The sequence below is a fragment of the Saimiri boliviensis genome, chromosome 10 (assembly GCF_048565385.1).
Source record: "Saimiri boliviensis isolate mSaiBol1 chromosome 10, mSaiBol1.pri, whole genome shotgun sequence".
NCBI lineage: Eukaryota > Metazoa > Chordata > Mammalia > Primates > Cebidae > Saimiri > Saimiri boliviensis.
The window spans coordinates 8,204,109-8,220,799 of record NC_133458.1 but is presented as its reverse complement, the minus strand read 5'-3'; positions in this window follow the sequence as shown (position 1 = coordinate 8,220,799).

The window sequence follows — 16,691 nt, the reverse complement described above, 5'->3', positions numbered from 1 at the left end:
ATAAGACAATTGGAAAATTACAACACTGGATATTTGACGGTATTAAGAAATTATTGTTAATTTTTTAGGTATGATTATGTTTTAAAAAATAATTCCTTAGCTAGATGCTAATGTATTTACTTTTAAATGATATTATGCTTGTCACTTATCTCAAAATAATTCAGTAGAAGGTGTGTGGAAGAGTTTGTGTAGAACAGATGAAATAAGAGTAGCCATGAGTTGTTGAAGCTGGATTTGAGAGGGTTCATTATATCCTTCTCCCTACTTCTGTATCTGCTTGAAAGAGGTATAGCACATCTTGAGGAAAGTAACAATAGATCAAGAAGGTACAACGTCTATAATCTATATGCATCTAACAACCTATTCTCAAGTACAAGAAGAAAAAAATCAAAAATATTGCTGATTTGAGTACATAAATCTCAGAACTAATAGATCAAGTAGACAAAAACACAAGCAAAGATATAGATTAGCTAAATAAGACATTTAATAAACTAACCCTCCACAAACCAAAGAATGCATGTGTATATTGTGTACATATAACATTCATATAAACTGACCAAATAATGCTTTTAAAAGAAGTCTCAAATTCTAAAGAATTGAAAGAATACAGACCATGTTCTGAGATCATAATGTAATTAAATATATGAATAAATGAAAAGGTAATCTGTGCTCTTAACATTGTAAAGATATCCATCCTCCTCAAATGTCTTTCATAATTCCAATCCCAATCAAGTCCTAATTAGAACTTTTTAGGGGTCGATGAATTTATTCTAAGACATATGAAAAATGGGTTCACAAATGGTGAAATTATTTTTCAGAAAGAAAGACAAAGAAGTCAGACTGGGCCCCACAAGTATTAAGTTACACTATAAAGCCATAGACATTTTTTTAAATCATGGTATTGGCTCAAGAGTAGACCAACAGACCAATGGAACCAAAAAGAGCCCAGAGACCCATGAATATAAAAGAATTACAAATAAACAGGAAAAAACTGACTGTTTAGTAGATTATGGTGAAAACCATAATATGGAGAAAATGAAAACTGCATCCTTACCTGATATAATATACAATGAACTTCAGCTAGAGTAAGAATCTATGCATAAACAGTGAAACTAAAAATGTAGGAAAATATTTGTGCCCTAAACGTGGAAATTTTCTTAAACAAGACCTAAAAAACATAAACCACAAGGTAAAATATATATATATATAGATTTAATTTCATTAAGATTACAGGCTTCTATTCAACAAAGGAAGCCATACTCAAAGTTGAGAGGGAGAAGATATTTTCAACACCTCAAATTAACAAAAAATTCATAATTAGAATATATTGGGAACTTCCGCAAATCTATAGGAAAAAGTAAGAAACCCATTCTATAAAAGGCAAAGTATATAAGCAAGTAGCTCCTAGAAAAAAATGAATTAATAATAGATATATCAAGATATGATCAAAATTAGAAAATTATCTAATGCCAAATATAAGAAGGGCTTTCAGAAACACAAACATGGGTCTAAAGTGGGTTTCATGCCATTGGAAATGTAGACTAATGAAGCCTTTCTACAACATAGCCTGCATGTACTTGGTGAAACTGACCACACATACATCCCATGACTCAGAAAGCCCACTACAAGTTATACATAATTGAAAGAAATTCTCCCCCAGAACTATGAAGGGATGAGAACAAGGATGTTCATCATAGCATTTGTCTTGGCAGTGGGAGTGGGAGGCAGATTCAGCATCCATCCTTGGAGGAATGGATGAGTCAAATGGACTGAATGTACACCATGAAATACTAAGAAACATGCTGTCCTTGTTGGGTACTCCAGGAAGCAGACACTGAGATGCTGAAATGGAGTTAGATTTATTGCAGAGTTAAATACCTGGGAAAGAAAAGGAAAAGAGGCCAGAACTAAGATGGCCTGAGGGAGGAATCCTGTAGGGGTGGAGATGGTCCAGCCCTAGAACTGCCTCTCCGCTCAGTCATTGCCTGGGGACCATCCAGAGAAGAGCAGGGCCTCACTGAAAAGCTGAGACAGATCTTGAAGAAGATAACAGCTTGAACCATCAGCTGATCACACACACACACACACACACACACACACACACACACACACACATTAGCCATTAAAGAAATCCAAATTAAAGCCACATTGAGATGTTTCTACACACCAATTAGAAAAGTTAAATTAAAAAATAGTGATGGCCGGGCGCGGTGGCTCAAGCCTGTAATCCCAGCACTTTGGGAGGCCGAGGCGGGTGGATCACGAGGTCAAGAGATCGAGACCATCCTGGTCAACATGGTGAAACCCCGTCTCTACTAAAAATACAAAAAATTAGCTGGGCATGTTGGCGCGTGCCTGTAATCCCAGCTACTCGGGAGGCTGAGGCAGGAGAATTGCTTGAACCCGGGAGGCGGAGGTTGCGGTGAGCCGAGATCGGGCCATTGCACTCCAGCCTGGGTAACAAGAGCAAAACTCCGTCTCAAAAAAAAAAAAAAAAAAAAAAAAAAAAAAATAGTGATAATACCAAATGCTGGTGGGGTTGCAGAGAAACTGAATCTCTTATACATTGCTGATGTAAATGAAAAATACTTTGTTAGCTTCTTATAAAACTAAACACTCACCGTATCACCCTGAAATGACATTTCTGGGCATTTATCCCAGAGAGATGAAAACTTACATTCAAACAAAAGTCTGTATGCTAATGCTCATAGTAGCTTTACTCATAACTGCATATGAAACAACCAAGATGTCCCTCAGTGGACAAATGGTTTAACAAACTCTGATACAATAAAATATTATTCAATCATGAAAAGCAATGAACGATTGATATATGCAACAACCAGCACAGATATTACTAAGCATATGCTTAGCGGGGAAGAAAGCCAGACTCCAAATATCACATGCAGTATGATTTCATCCAGATAGCATTCCCAAAATAAGAAAACAACAGAGATGGAGAAAATGTTACGGATGTCCAGGGGATGGGGATGGGCTGAGTGGTGGCGTGGATGTTAATAAAAAGAGGCAGCAAGAGGGAGTTCTTTCATGGTGATGGAGCAGTTCTGCATCTTGACTGAGGTGCTGTTTACACAGATCCACACCTGACAAAAACAGCTGATATAAACTTGCACACACAAATACAGAGAAACAGAGACAGAGACAGAGAGAAATGCAGGTTTAAAAGCAGTGAAAACCGAATAACTTCCATAGTCTAGTTAACAGTAGCGTGTACTTACATCAGTTTTCTGGTTTTGACATTGTGCTCCAGTTATCTGTGTCTTAGTCCATTCTGGGTGTTATAACCAAATACATAGACAGGCGCCTTATAAATGACATAAGTTTATTTCTCACAGTTCTGGAGGCTGGAAGTCCAAGACCTAGGCACTGGCAGCTTCAGTGTCTGGAGAGGGCCTGCTTCCCAGTGCATGGGCTGGCCATCTTCTCACTGTGTCCTCACATGGTGAAAGAGACAAGAGAGCTTTCTGGGGTCTTTTTCTTTTATAAGGGCACTAATCTCATTCGTGAGGGCACTGCCCTCATGACCTAATCACCTTCCAAAGGCACCAATTCCTATTGCTATCACCATGGAGATTAAGATTTCAATACATGAATTCAGGGAAGACACACTCAGTCCATTGCAGGATGTCACCACTGGAGAAATACAGCTGAAGATTCACAGAACTCTGTACTCTTTTTACTACTTCTTGTGAGTTTATAAGTTGGTAAAACTAAAAAGCTGTCTTTAAAAATATATACAAATTCTCAAGTAATATATAGTAAGCTTGTTACTTGTTACTTTTTCAGGCAGCTGATGCCTTTATCTGTAAACTCTTTTAAAGGAAATATGGTATGAAAAAATATTGAGATATGGATGTTTCACCAACTCTCAGCTTCCCTTACTCAAGGATTAAATCATAATAATAACATCTAAGTAATCCAACATTATCATTTTATTGAAAATAATGAAGACCATGTAGATGGAGAGAGAGAAAAGAAGCACTATTTTTAAATCTGCAGCTTTGTATCAGTATACATAAATACATACCAGATAACCATTCATATGTCAAATTTTAAAAAGGAAGGGGATTTGGCATGGTCCTATCATTATGAAAGAGGATTCGGCGTGTTCCTGTCCTTATTTTACTCGCCGTCTTATCCCCTCTCGTCTACCAGGCATCCGGGCGCTGAGGAACAACTGTTTCTGGCCTTCCCTTCCTCCTCTGACAAAGAATACAATGAGCTTTCCCAGAGCCACCACTGGCTGAACTCTAGATGACACTGTTGTGTGTCCCCCACCCCAACAACTGCAGTTCCTGCAGAGGCGATGCTCAGGTGATCAGGCTGTTTGGACCACTTGGTTCAAATTCAGGATCCAGGTAGATGCAGCTGGGAAGGGCAGGGAAGGATGGAAGGCTGCAGACAGAATGGCCACATGCCTGCCTTCCTGAGGGCTTGTCTTCGCCAAAGCCCCTGGGCAGTCACAGGATTTACTTGGCTCCTTTCCTTCCCCTCGCGTTCTCCATCCCCCCTAAGCATGTGCCTTCATCTCCTCCCAAACCTCCTGTGTTACCTGAGGCCCTCTGGTGGTTCAATTCTTTATTGTAAGAACAAGCAACCTGTTTACCCCGAAGGGCTTCCAAGGAGAAATACAAACAAGTCTCTTATTGGCAAGAAAAGCAGCACTGATTTGTTGAACTAGTGAATTGTGTTAATTCTGCAGATCAGCCTCCTCTTGCCTTTGGTTGAAGTGAACACAACCATCTCCATAGAAGTTCCTAAGCATAGAGGAAGACTGTATTGTCACAATACAAGGCTGCCATAACTATGTAATTGGCCATAACAGAAGGCATGGATGGTGGGAAGCACGGGTTTGCAATTAACTAACATTCCTGTCCAAACCCGTTTCAGGAAATCTTGCTGCGAGGTGCATGCTACCCACATAGTAGACCCTGGGAGGATACCCAGGAGCAGTGGTGGGGATCACAGAAGGGCCTTTATGACGCCCCTGGTGTTCTATGGCCATTAGCTACCAAGAGGAGCAGCCGCACCCCTGGCTGACCACAGATGCCGCCTGTCAAACGCAGTGAGTTAACAAAGTGAGGGACTTCTCTTCCCTGGTCCGCGAGGGTCGTGGCTTCAAGGGCAGGAGTTTCCCGGCGCCACGCTTCCATCTGGGAACCAGAGGGGTTTCAAATAAAGTTCTTTGTCTGGGTTTCCCACGCGCGGGCTAGGGAGAGAAATCCAGGTGAAGCCCCTTTGTCCCAAACACCCGCCCCCAAAGCTCTGAGAGGAGGGGGCTCTGTAACTCAGAGTTGTGGACCAAGCAGCCAAACCGGTATCAGAGTCAAAGATCAATCACTCCAGAGGAAGTTTGAAAGAACTCCTCTCATTGGATGAGAACATGAATGGAGAGGGAATAACTCAAGGGTTAAAAATTCAGCTGCTCCTTACCTGAGCTGATATCCTGCTCCGGGCTCCCCTCCCACAGCAGCGTGGCATTTGTCTCTCTCTCTCTGTCTAATAAATTACTTTCCCGCAAAACTCTCTGGGTCCACAATATTTATTCGAACAGTAAGCTCATGGTGCCTCCAGGGCCCCTTTCCCCATTCTTCAGGGTAAGAGAGGCTAAGAACCTCTTCAGAACTGGGAGCTGGGGATCATGACACTCCCCCAGTTATAAAAGGACAGTGAAACATGGGGTCGTGCAAGTCAAAGGAGATGTCTGCTTCCTCCTGGATCCCCACCATTTCTCTGGCTTTCTATTATTTCCCAAAAAGAAGACACACTGGGGTAGAGGGCTGAGGAGAATAATTCAGTCCACAGATGTAGTTTTCTCTCTTTTTTCTACCAAGGCTCTGAATGAAGAGCTAATATTATACTATTCCCACCTGTGATGAGCCACAGTCCTTTTGATCTTTCTTCTTCATCAGCCATGCAAATGTCCCCAAATGGTAAGCAGGCCAACAAACCCGTTATCCTCTCTTCTCTCCCTTCCGCACATGTTTTAGCTTTAGTGGAAACTCACAGAACAACCCTCAATTATCTGCTGTGGTCTGTGGCATTACTCCCCTTAAAAAGAAGCGGATGTGTGTTTTTCAACAGGTTTGGGGTCTACTCTGAGCTAACAATTAGTGTGACCTTACTTTCCTTTACCATTGTTTCTAGTTGCCCAGGACTCAAGTGGGGAGATGTGGCTGTGGTCTGGGGCAGAATATTTTGGGAAGTCTGGTATCCAGAAATATTAAGCAAACAAACTTTTGCATTACACTTAATATTTCAGAAACCCAACTGAATAGCTCTCATTTTTATTGCAGTAAGAAAGTAAATCTTGGCCGGGCGTGGTGGCTCAAGCCTGTAATCCCAGCACTTTGGGAGGCCGAGGCGGGTGGATCACGAGGTCAAGAGATCGAGACCATCCTGGTCAACATGGTGAAACCCCGTCTCTACTAAAAATACAAAAATTAGCTGGGCATGGTGGCGCGTGCCTGTAATCCCAGCTACTCAGGAGGCTGAGGCAGGAGAATTGCCTGAACCCAGGAGGCGGAGGTTGCGGTGAGCCGAGATCGCGCCATTGTACTCCAGCCTGGGTAACAAGAGCGAAACTCTGTCTCAAAAAAAAAAAAAAAAAAAAAAAAAAAAAAAAAAAAAAAAGTAAATCTTAAACTTTTGCTTTTAACACCATTAAGACAAAATTATTATGGAAATTGGACAAAGTGCCTTAGAGCAAATGACATTTAAAACATGAATCATTTTATCCTTAGTATTGTTTAATTTTTTTTTTTTTTTTTTTGAGACGGAGTTTCGCTCTTGTTACCCAGGCTGGAGTGCAATGGCGCGATCTCGGCTCACCGCAACCTCCGACTTCTGGGTTCAGCAATTCTCCTGCCTCAGCCTCCTGAGTAGCTGGGATTACAGGCACGCGCCACCATGCCCAGCTGATTTTTCGTATTTTTAGTAGAGACGGGGTTTCACCATGTTGACCAGGATGGTCTCGATCTCTTGACCTTGTGATCCACCCGCCTCAGCCTCCCAAAGTGCTGGGATTACAGGCATTAGCCACCGCACCCAGCTTGTTTAATTTTTACTTTTTAAAATTATCTGAACATTGTTTCACAACTTGTGAAATTAATGAAAGACAAAGGATTATAAATGTCAATGAAAGGAAAAGTAAAATAGCAAGTATTTTAGCATGGGGGACAATCAAGTCATAAAGAAAAAGGGTTAGTATCTCACTAGACAATGAATTCTTATAAAGAAGAGCCAAGAAAAATATTGCTTTGAAACTTTTTACTTTTAACCTTCAGCCTTACGGAATAATTTGTTCACTATACTTTAAAAATGTATTATTTTCTGATTATATTTTCCTTTAGTTAAGAGTAGTGTCTTCAACATGAGCTAGTATACCTCGTAATAGCATCCCACATCCTACCAACATTTCTTACATCTGACATCTTCTGCTGTTGATCCATAGGTTAACAAAACAAAACAACACACAGAAGGAAAGAAAAAGAAGGGGAAGAAAGAAAAAAGAAGGAAAGAAGCACAGACCACTTCCAGAATAATAGTATAAGGAGCTCTGCAGACCTGCTCCCCAGCAAAACACTCATATCTAGTTAAATGATTTTTTAAGCATTTAAAGTCTCTGGAAATTGTTCCCAATAAAAACAATGAGAATCTATGACACTGGAGGCATGACTCACTTCCTCCCTCCACCGTCCCCCAACTCACTTAACAGAAGCTGCACTCTGGGTGGATGTAGCCAGGAAAACATGGCTCCCTCTCCACCCAGCTCCCAGTTAAGGAATACAGTGGCTCCCCAGAAGGGATAGGCCACCAGGATTCCTCAGCCTCCATTTTGCACAGACTAAATTGTAGATGAGTGCAGTTGAGAGAATGGAAGTTTCCCTCCTCCACCCAGTCCTCTCTTATAGGTGGAGACTAACCCAGACAATGCAGTTTGAAACTACTGAGACCCCAATTGCCCTTGATCCAGCTTGCTCATAAATCAGAGTCTCCATGCTAGAGCTGTGACCTGAGAAGACAAGAGGCTAGGGCCATCATCCAGAGCCCTGCTCTGTAAAGCAAGGGTGCTCCGAGAGAAACCAGCTGCAGCTTCTGCCCCCAGGTCTGGAGCAATGACTCAAAGATTTTGCCCAAAGGAAGAGGTAGACCATAAAAACAGAGAGCACTGAATCTCTACCTCAATCCCCCCAAAAAACGAACTTTATTTAACAGGATGTGGGGAAGTTCGAGCATAAGGGAACTCTCAAAAACAATGGAGATTTTGGTGGTAAACAATAAAGATAATGTGATAATGCTGGTATTTCCATGAGAACAATAAGCTCAACTGTAGGCTAGCTAGTTTACCAAAGAAAACAAAGCAAAACAAAAATAGCTAAGAAGAGTCCTCCCACTATGGGAACAAACCCCAAAGACTGGCCTCAAGACAATCCCACAAAAGGACCCAAATTTCACTGGATCATGTTGTGAAGCATTACATACCTCCAGGCATTGTAGAAAAACAATAGAAAATCAGCCAATAATTAGTATACCCTGACAGCTGGGTGTGATACCAAACAAAGACTGATGGCTTAGCAAAGAGATCAGGAAATGAGAAAATTAGAGAGGCCTGCTAAAACTTCTGTCACCCAGGTGACTTACTGTATATGTACCTAAGGCTATGCCCTCTGAGGAGTGAAATCAGAGACTTCACATTATGGGGAAATACACCTCACAAAGTCACTAAACAAAAAAGACAGAAACAGGCCGGGTGTGGTGGCTCAAGCCTGTAATCCCAGCACTTTGGGAGGCCAAGGTGGGTGGATCACAAGGTCAAGAGATGGAGACCATCCTGGTCAACATGGTAAAACCCCGTCTCTACTAAAAATACAAAAAATTAGCTGGGCACGGTGGCGCGTGCCTGTAGTCCCAGCTACTCGGGAGGCTGAGGCAGGAGAATTACCTGAACCCAGGAGGCAGAGGTTGCGGTGAGCCGAGATCGCGCCATTGCACTCTAGCCTGGGTAATAAGAGTGAAACTCCGTCTCAAAAAAAAAAAAAAAAAAAAAAAAAAAAAAAGACAGAAACAAGAAGCTTTGGCCAGGAGTAAGGAGCAGGGGGAGAGGAGGGCAAGATCAGTATTCAAAGTTGCTCCAATATATTATCTAAAATGATCAGCTTTTAACAACAAAGCATTATGAGACATATGAAGAAACAGAAAAAATGTAACCCACAGGGTAAAAAAGGCAGGTAACAAAAACTGTCTGTGAGAGGGCCCAGATGGGGGAATTAACACATACATCAAAGCAGCTGTTATAAATATGGTCAAAGTACTAAAGGAAATTATGCTTAAAGAAGTGAATGAGGTTATGACAATGTCCAATCAAATATGGAATATTTATATAGAGGACTGGAATTATTTTTTAAAAGAACCAAATGGAAAATCTGGGGTTGAGAAATATAATAACTAAAATGAAAAATTTACTAGAGGAGCTCAGTAGTAGATTTGAACTGGCAGAAGAAAGAATCAGCAAACTTGAATATAGATCAATAAAGATTATACAATTTGAAAGCAGAGAGAAAAAAGAAAGAAAGAAAAATGAACAGAGCCTCAGAGAAATGCATGACATTATTAAGTGTACCAAATATGCATAATGGGAGTAACCGAAGGTAAAGAAGAGAGAGAAGCAAACAGGAAAAAATAATCTAAGAAATAATGCCTGAAAACTTCCCAAATTTGATGGAAAACATTAATCTACATGTTCAAGAAGCTCAACAAACTTTAATTAGGAGAAACAAAAACAGATTCAACCCAGACACATCATCTTAAAAATGTGAAGGCCAAAGACATAAAGAAAATATTGAAATCACCAAGAGAAAATTACTACCCATGTACAAGGGAACCCCAATAAAGTTAACAACTGACTTCTCATCAGAAATAATGGAGGCCAGCAGCAGTGAGATAACATATTTAAAGTGATGAAAGAAAAAAAAAAACTGGCAAGCAAGAATCTTCTATCCAGCAGTATTATTTTTATAAAATGAAGGTAAAATAAAACCATTTATAGATAAACAAAAACTAAGAGAATTCCTTGCTGGCATACCACCTCACAAAAAATAGCAAAAGAAATTCTTGAGGCTGACAGCAAGTGGCCTAGACAGTAACTCAAACCCACAAACAAAAGATAAAGAGAACCAATGTAGATAATTTTATAATTATAAAGAAAATACATGCATATTTCTTCTTTTTTCTTTTCTTAACTAATTTAAAAAGCAATTTTGGGGTGTGTATGTGTATGTTTGTGTGTGTTTAAAATTTTATTCTTGGGTCTATACATATAGAAATGTATATATCTAACAATAATAGCACAAAACCAGTAGGTGGGAGCAAAGCTTCCTTGAAATAAGGAAATATCACCTGATGGTAACTTGAATCCATAGGTACAATAAAAAGAGCCAAAAATGATAGGCTAATATAACAAAATCTGTAAATACATGCTTGTCTTCCTTTCTTCTCTCAGCTTCCTTAAAAAGTATATAATTATATAAAGTAATAATTATAACTCCTGAGTAGCCAGGATTACAGGCACCTGCCACCACACCCAGCTAATTTGTGTATTTTTCTTTAAGTAGAGACAGGGTTTTACCATGTTGGCCTGGATGATCTCAAACTCCTGACCTCAGGTGATCCACCCACCTCAGCCTCCCAAAGGGCTGGGATTACAGGCACGAACCACCACACCTGGCCAGAAATTAATTTCTATTGTTTAAGTCACCCAATCTGTGGTACTTCGTTATGTAGGTCCTAGCAACTAATGCACCAACTTCCCAGAAACAAAAATGGTGCTGATAGACTTGCTCCAAGCAGGGTTGCCGCAAACCTTTAATTTGTAAGAAATACAACATATGCAAAGCACTATGAAGCAATGTGCAATAACACGAGGCATGCCTGTATCTTCAAGAGGTCCATGGGCCACTTTCTTTCCAGAAACAATACTCTATGCCAACGAATTAGACAACTTAGAAGAAATGAACAAATTCCTATAAAGATACAACTACTGAAGGTGACTCAAGAAGAAACTGAAAATCTGAATAGACCTATAACAAGTAAAGAGAAGGTATTAGTCATGTTAAACTTCCCACAAAGGAAGACCCAGGTCCAGATGTCCAGATGGCTTCAACTGGTGAATTCTACCAAACTCTAAAGTAGCATTGAAAGCAATCCTTTACGTTTGATTCAGCAACCCAAAAAGTCACCATATGAAAAAGACACATGCACATGCGTGTTTATAGTAACACAATTTGCAATTGCAAAGAAATGGAACCAACCTAAGTGCCCATCAACCAACAAGTGGATAAGGAAAATGTGGCATATATAAACCATGGAATACTACTCAGCCACAAAAATGAATGAAATAATATATCTTACAGCAATTTGGAAGGAGCTGGAGGTCATTACTCTAAGTGAAGTAACTCAGGAATGGAAAACCAAATGCCATTTGTTCTCACTTATAAGTCATAGCTAAGCTATGAGGATGCAAAGGCATAAGAATTATATAATGAAATGTGGGGACTTGGGGGAGAACGTTGGAAGGAGGTTGAGGGATGAAAATGTACCTATTGGGTAGTATACACTGCTCAGGAGATGAGTTCACTAAAATCTCAGAAACTACCACTAAAGAACTTATCCACGTAACCAAAAACCACCTGTACCCCCCAAAACTATTGAAATTTAAAAACAAGAAAAAGAAAAATATGCAGATAAAAATAATTAATGGAATTAAAGTGTTACATTAGAAAATATTCACTTAATCCAAAAGAAAACAATAAAGGAGGAATATGGGAAACAAAAGACATACAGAAAACAAACAGCAAAATAGCAGATGTAAATCCAACTATACCAATAACAATGTTCAATGTTAAGGCATTAAACAATCTAATCAAAAGGCAGATATTATCAGATTGGGTGCAAAATCAAGCTCTAACTATATTCTGTCTATATGTGATGAATCTTAGATTCAAAATTATAAATAGGCCAAAAGGCAAAGGATGAGAAAAAATACACAATACAAGTTACCATAAGAAAGCTGGAGTAGCTATACGAATATTAGACAAAATAGACATTAAAACAAAAATGTTACTTGAGATAAATAAGAACATTTTACAATAACAAAAGGAGTTAATCCATTAGGGAAATATAATAATCATAAGCATATATGCACCTAATAACAGAGTTCTAAAATACTTAAAACCAAACTAAAAGAACTGAAAAGAGAAATAGACAATTTAACAATAATAAAGACTTTAATTCCCTATTTTTCAATAAAGAACGGAACAACTAGGAAAGAGATGAACTAGAATATAGAAAACTGTTTCTAAGCCAACTAGACCCAACAAATGTCTGCAGAATGGCCCACCCAATGAAAGCAAATTTTTCTCAAGTGCACATGGAACATTCTGTGGATAAACCATTTTCTAGGCCACAAAAGAATCCTTAGTACATTTCTGAGGGTTAAAAACATATAACTTATGTTCTCTGACCACATGAAATAAAACTAGAAATCAATACAAAAAGAAATTTGAGAAATTAAAGTTTTTAATTTCAATAAGTTGAAATTAAAAAACACACTCCCTAAATAACAATAGGTCAAAGAAGAAATTCCAAGAGAAATCAGAAAATCTTTGAGATGAATGAAAATGAAAACACAATATATAAGACACCGTATAGGATGTAACTAAAGCAATACTTAGAAGGAAATTTATAAGTGACTATATTTAAAAAGAAGAAAAATCTTCTATCACTGAACTAACCTCATACCTTAAAACATTAGAAGAGCAAACTAAGCATAAAGCGAGCAGAAGAAAAGAAATAATAAAGATAAAACAGAGATAAAGAGAACAAAAAAATAGAAAGTAGCAATAATACAAATAGTTCTTCGAAAAAAAATCAACAAAATGGACAAACCTTTAGCTAGATTGATGAGAGCTAGAGAGAAGGACTCAAATTGTCAAAATCAGGAATGAAAGAGGGAATATTACTACTGACTGTGATGCAATGAAATGTGCCTCCCCCAGTAAAAACAAAACTTATATATTGAAGTCCTAACCTCCAGTACTTCAGAATGTGACTGTATTTGGATGCAGGGCCTTGAAAGAGGTAATTAAGGTAAAGTGAGATCATTTGGGAGGACCTAATCCAAAATGATTGGTGTCCTTATTAAAAAAAAAAAAAAGATTAAGACACAGACATGTACAGAGAAAACACCATATGAAGTTCACAGAGAAAAGATGGTCATCTACAAGCCAAGGAGAGAGGCCCTGGAAGAAATTAATTGCCTAGGTCTTGATCTTAGACTTCCAGCCTCCAGAATTATGAGAAAATACATTTCTTTTATAATTGAGACAGAGTCTCACTCTGTCACCCAGTTGGGAGTGCAGTGGCATGATCTCAGCTCACTGCAATCTCCATCTCCTGGGTTCAAGTGATTCTCCTGCTTCAGCCCCCTGAGTAGCTGAGATTACAGGCATGAGCCACCACATCCAGCTAAATTTTGTATATTTTTAGAAGAGATGGGGTTTCACCATGTTGGCCAGGCTGATCTCAAACTCCTGGCCTCAGGTGATCCACCCACCTCAGCCTCCCAAAGTGCTGGGATTATAGGCATGAACCACCACACCTGGCCAGAAAATAAATTTCTATTGTTTAAGCCACCCAATCTGTGTTATTTTGTTATGGAGGTCCCAGCAACTAATGCACCAACTTTCTAGAAATGAAAATGATTATAAAACAATACTCTACGCCAATGAATTAGACAACTTAGAGGAAATGAATAAATTCCTAGAAAGACACAACTGCTGAAAGTGACTCAAGAAGAAATTAAAAATCAGAATAGACCTATCACAAGTAAAGAGAATGAATTAGTCATGTTAAATTTCCCACAAAGAAAAGCCCAGGTCCAGATGTCCAGATGGCTTCAACTAGTGAATTCTACCAAACTCTAAGGTAGAATTGAGAGCAATACTTCAGAAACACTTCCAAAAAATAAAAGAGAGTACTTCCCAATTTATTCTATAGAGCCAGTATTATCCTACATCAAAATCAAAGACATCACAAGGAATGAAAACTACACATAAATATTTTTTATGAGGCCAGTCGCAGTGGCCTCATGTCTATAATCCCAGCACTTTGGAAAGCTGGGAAGGATCACTTGAGGAGGATCACTTGAGGCTAGGAGTTTGAAGCTGCAGTGAGCTATGATTGCACCACCGCACTCCAGCCTGGGTGACAGAGTAAGACCCTGTCTGTATAAAATATACATGTTATATTTTATTATATATATATATAAATATTATATAGAGAGATAGAAAAAGAGATAGATATATATTATTAATATAAACACAAAATACTAGCAAACCAAATTCAGCAGTACATAAAAAGGATTATACACCCTGAACAGCTGAGATTTATCTTAGGAATACAAGGTTGCTTTAACATCCAAAGTTTAACTAATTTAATACACCATATCAGCAGAATAAAGGACAAAACCCACATGATCATTTTAACAGATGCAGTAAAACATTAACTAACTTCAATACCCTTTCATGATGAAAACACTGAACAAAGCAGGAACAGAAGGAAACTTCATCAACCTGATAAACGGAATCCATTTAAAAAACCATAGCTGAGATTATAATTAATGATGAAAGACTGAATGCTTTCCTGTTAAGATCAGAAATAAGATAAAAATACCTACTTTTACCACTTCTATTCAACATTGTCCCAGAGGTTCTATTCAGAACAATTAGGGAAGAAAATTAAATAAGAGATTTCAGATTGGAAAGGAAGAAGTAAACTTTCTCTATTTGCAGAATGCAAGATCAAGATAACAAAACCGTAACCTGGGCATGGCGGCTCATGTCTGTAATTCCAGCACTTTGTGAGGCCAAGGCAGGATGATCACTTGAACTCAGGAGTTTGAGACTATCCTGGGCAACATAATGAGACACACGTCTCTAAAAAATTTTTAAAAGCCAGGCATAGGGGCACATGTCTCTAGTCCCAGCTACTCAGGAGGCTGAGGTGGAAGAATGACTTACTTAATTCAGGAGTTTGAGGCTGCAGTGGGCTATAATGAATAAAAAGATAAATTTTATCTTTTAAGAGACAAGGTCTCACTCTGCACTGGACTCCAGCTTGGGTGGCAGAGTGAGACCCTGTCTCTTAAAAGATAAAACAAAAACTTAAAAAACTGAAATACCTACAATTAGGTATGATTTCGTCACGATTACACCAAAAACACAAGCAACTAAAGAAAAAAATAGGTAAATTTTACTTCATCAACATTAAAAATGTTTGTGCTTCAAAGGACATTATCAAGAAAGTGAAAGGACAAGAAGAATGGCAGCAAATATTTATAAATCCATATACCTGGTAAGAGTCTAGTGTCCACACACAAACACGTGCGCATGCGCACACACACACACACACACACACCCCTCAGTAATAAAAAGCAACCCAATTAAAAATGGGCAAAGCATTTGAATAGACACTTCTCCAAAGAAGATTAACAAATTGCCAATAAGCACATGAAAAGATGCTCAACATCACAAGTCACTGGAGAAATGCAAACCAAAACCACAAAGCAATGCCATTTCTCATTACTAGGAAGGCTAGAATGAAAAAGATAAGACAATAACAAGTGTTAAGAATGTAGAGAAGTTAGGCCAGGCACCATGGCTCACTCCTGTAATCCCAGCACTTTGGAAGACCAAGGTGAGCAGATCACCTAAGGTCAGGAGTTCAAGACCAGCCATGACCAACATGGAGAAATCCTGCCTTTACTAAAACTACAAAATTAGCAGGGCGTGGTGACACATGCCTGTAATCCCAGCTACTTGGGAGTCTGAGGAAGGAGAATCGCTTGAACCCAGGAGGCAGAGGTTGCAGTGAGCTGAGATTGTGCGTTGCACTATAGCCTGGGCAACAAGAGCGAAACTCCATCTCGAAAAAAAAAAGGAAAAAGAATGTTGAGAAATTAAAACCTTCATACACTGATGGTAGTAATGGAAAATGGTATCACCTTTTTACTACTTTCTGTAAGTTAGTGATGGCTTAGGGCTCAGGGGACTTGCAGGAGGAATTGGGAATAATTGCCAGTGGGTACAGGGTTACTTTTGGGATCGTTAAAACTGTTCTAAAATTCAGATTGTTGCACAACTCTGTGAATATACTAGAAACCACTGAACTGCACATGCAGTTGGATGAATTGTAAGGTATGTGAATTATATCTCAATAAAGCTATAGATAGATAGATAGATAGAGATAGCTAAATAGAGATAGATAGATGACAGAGATAGATAGATAGATAGATGATAGAGATAGATAGATAGATAGATAGATAGATAAATAGAGATAGAGATGGATAGCTAGAGATAGATAGATAGATAGATAGATAGATGATAGAGATAGATAGATGATAGAGATAGATAGATAGATGATATAGATAGACAGATAGAGATAGAGATAGATAGCTAAATAGAGATAGATAGATAGATAGATGATAGATAGATGATAGAGATAGATAGATGATATAGATAGATAGATAGATAGAGATAGCTAAATAGAGATAGATAGATGATAGAGATAGATAGATAGATAGATAGAGATAGCTAGAGATAGATAGCTAAATAGAG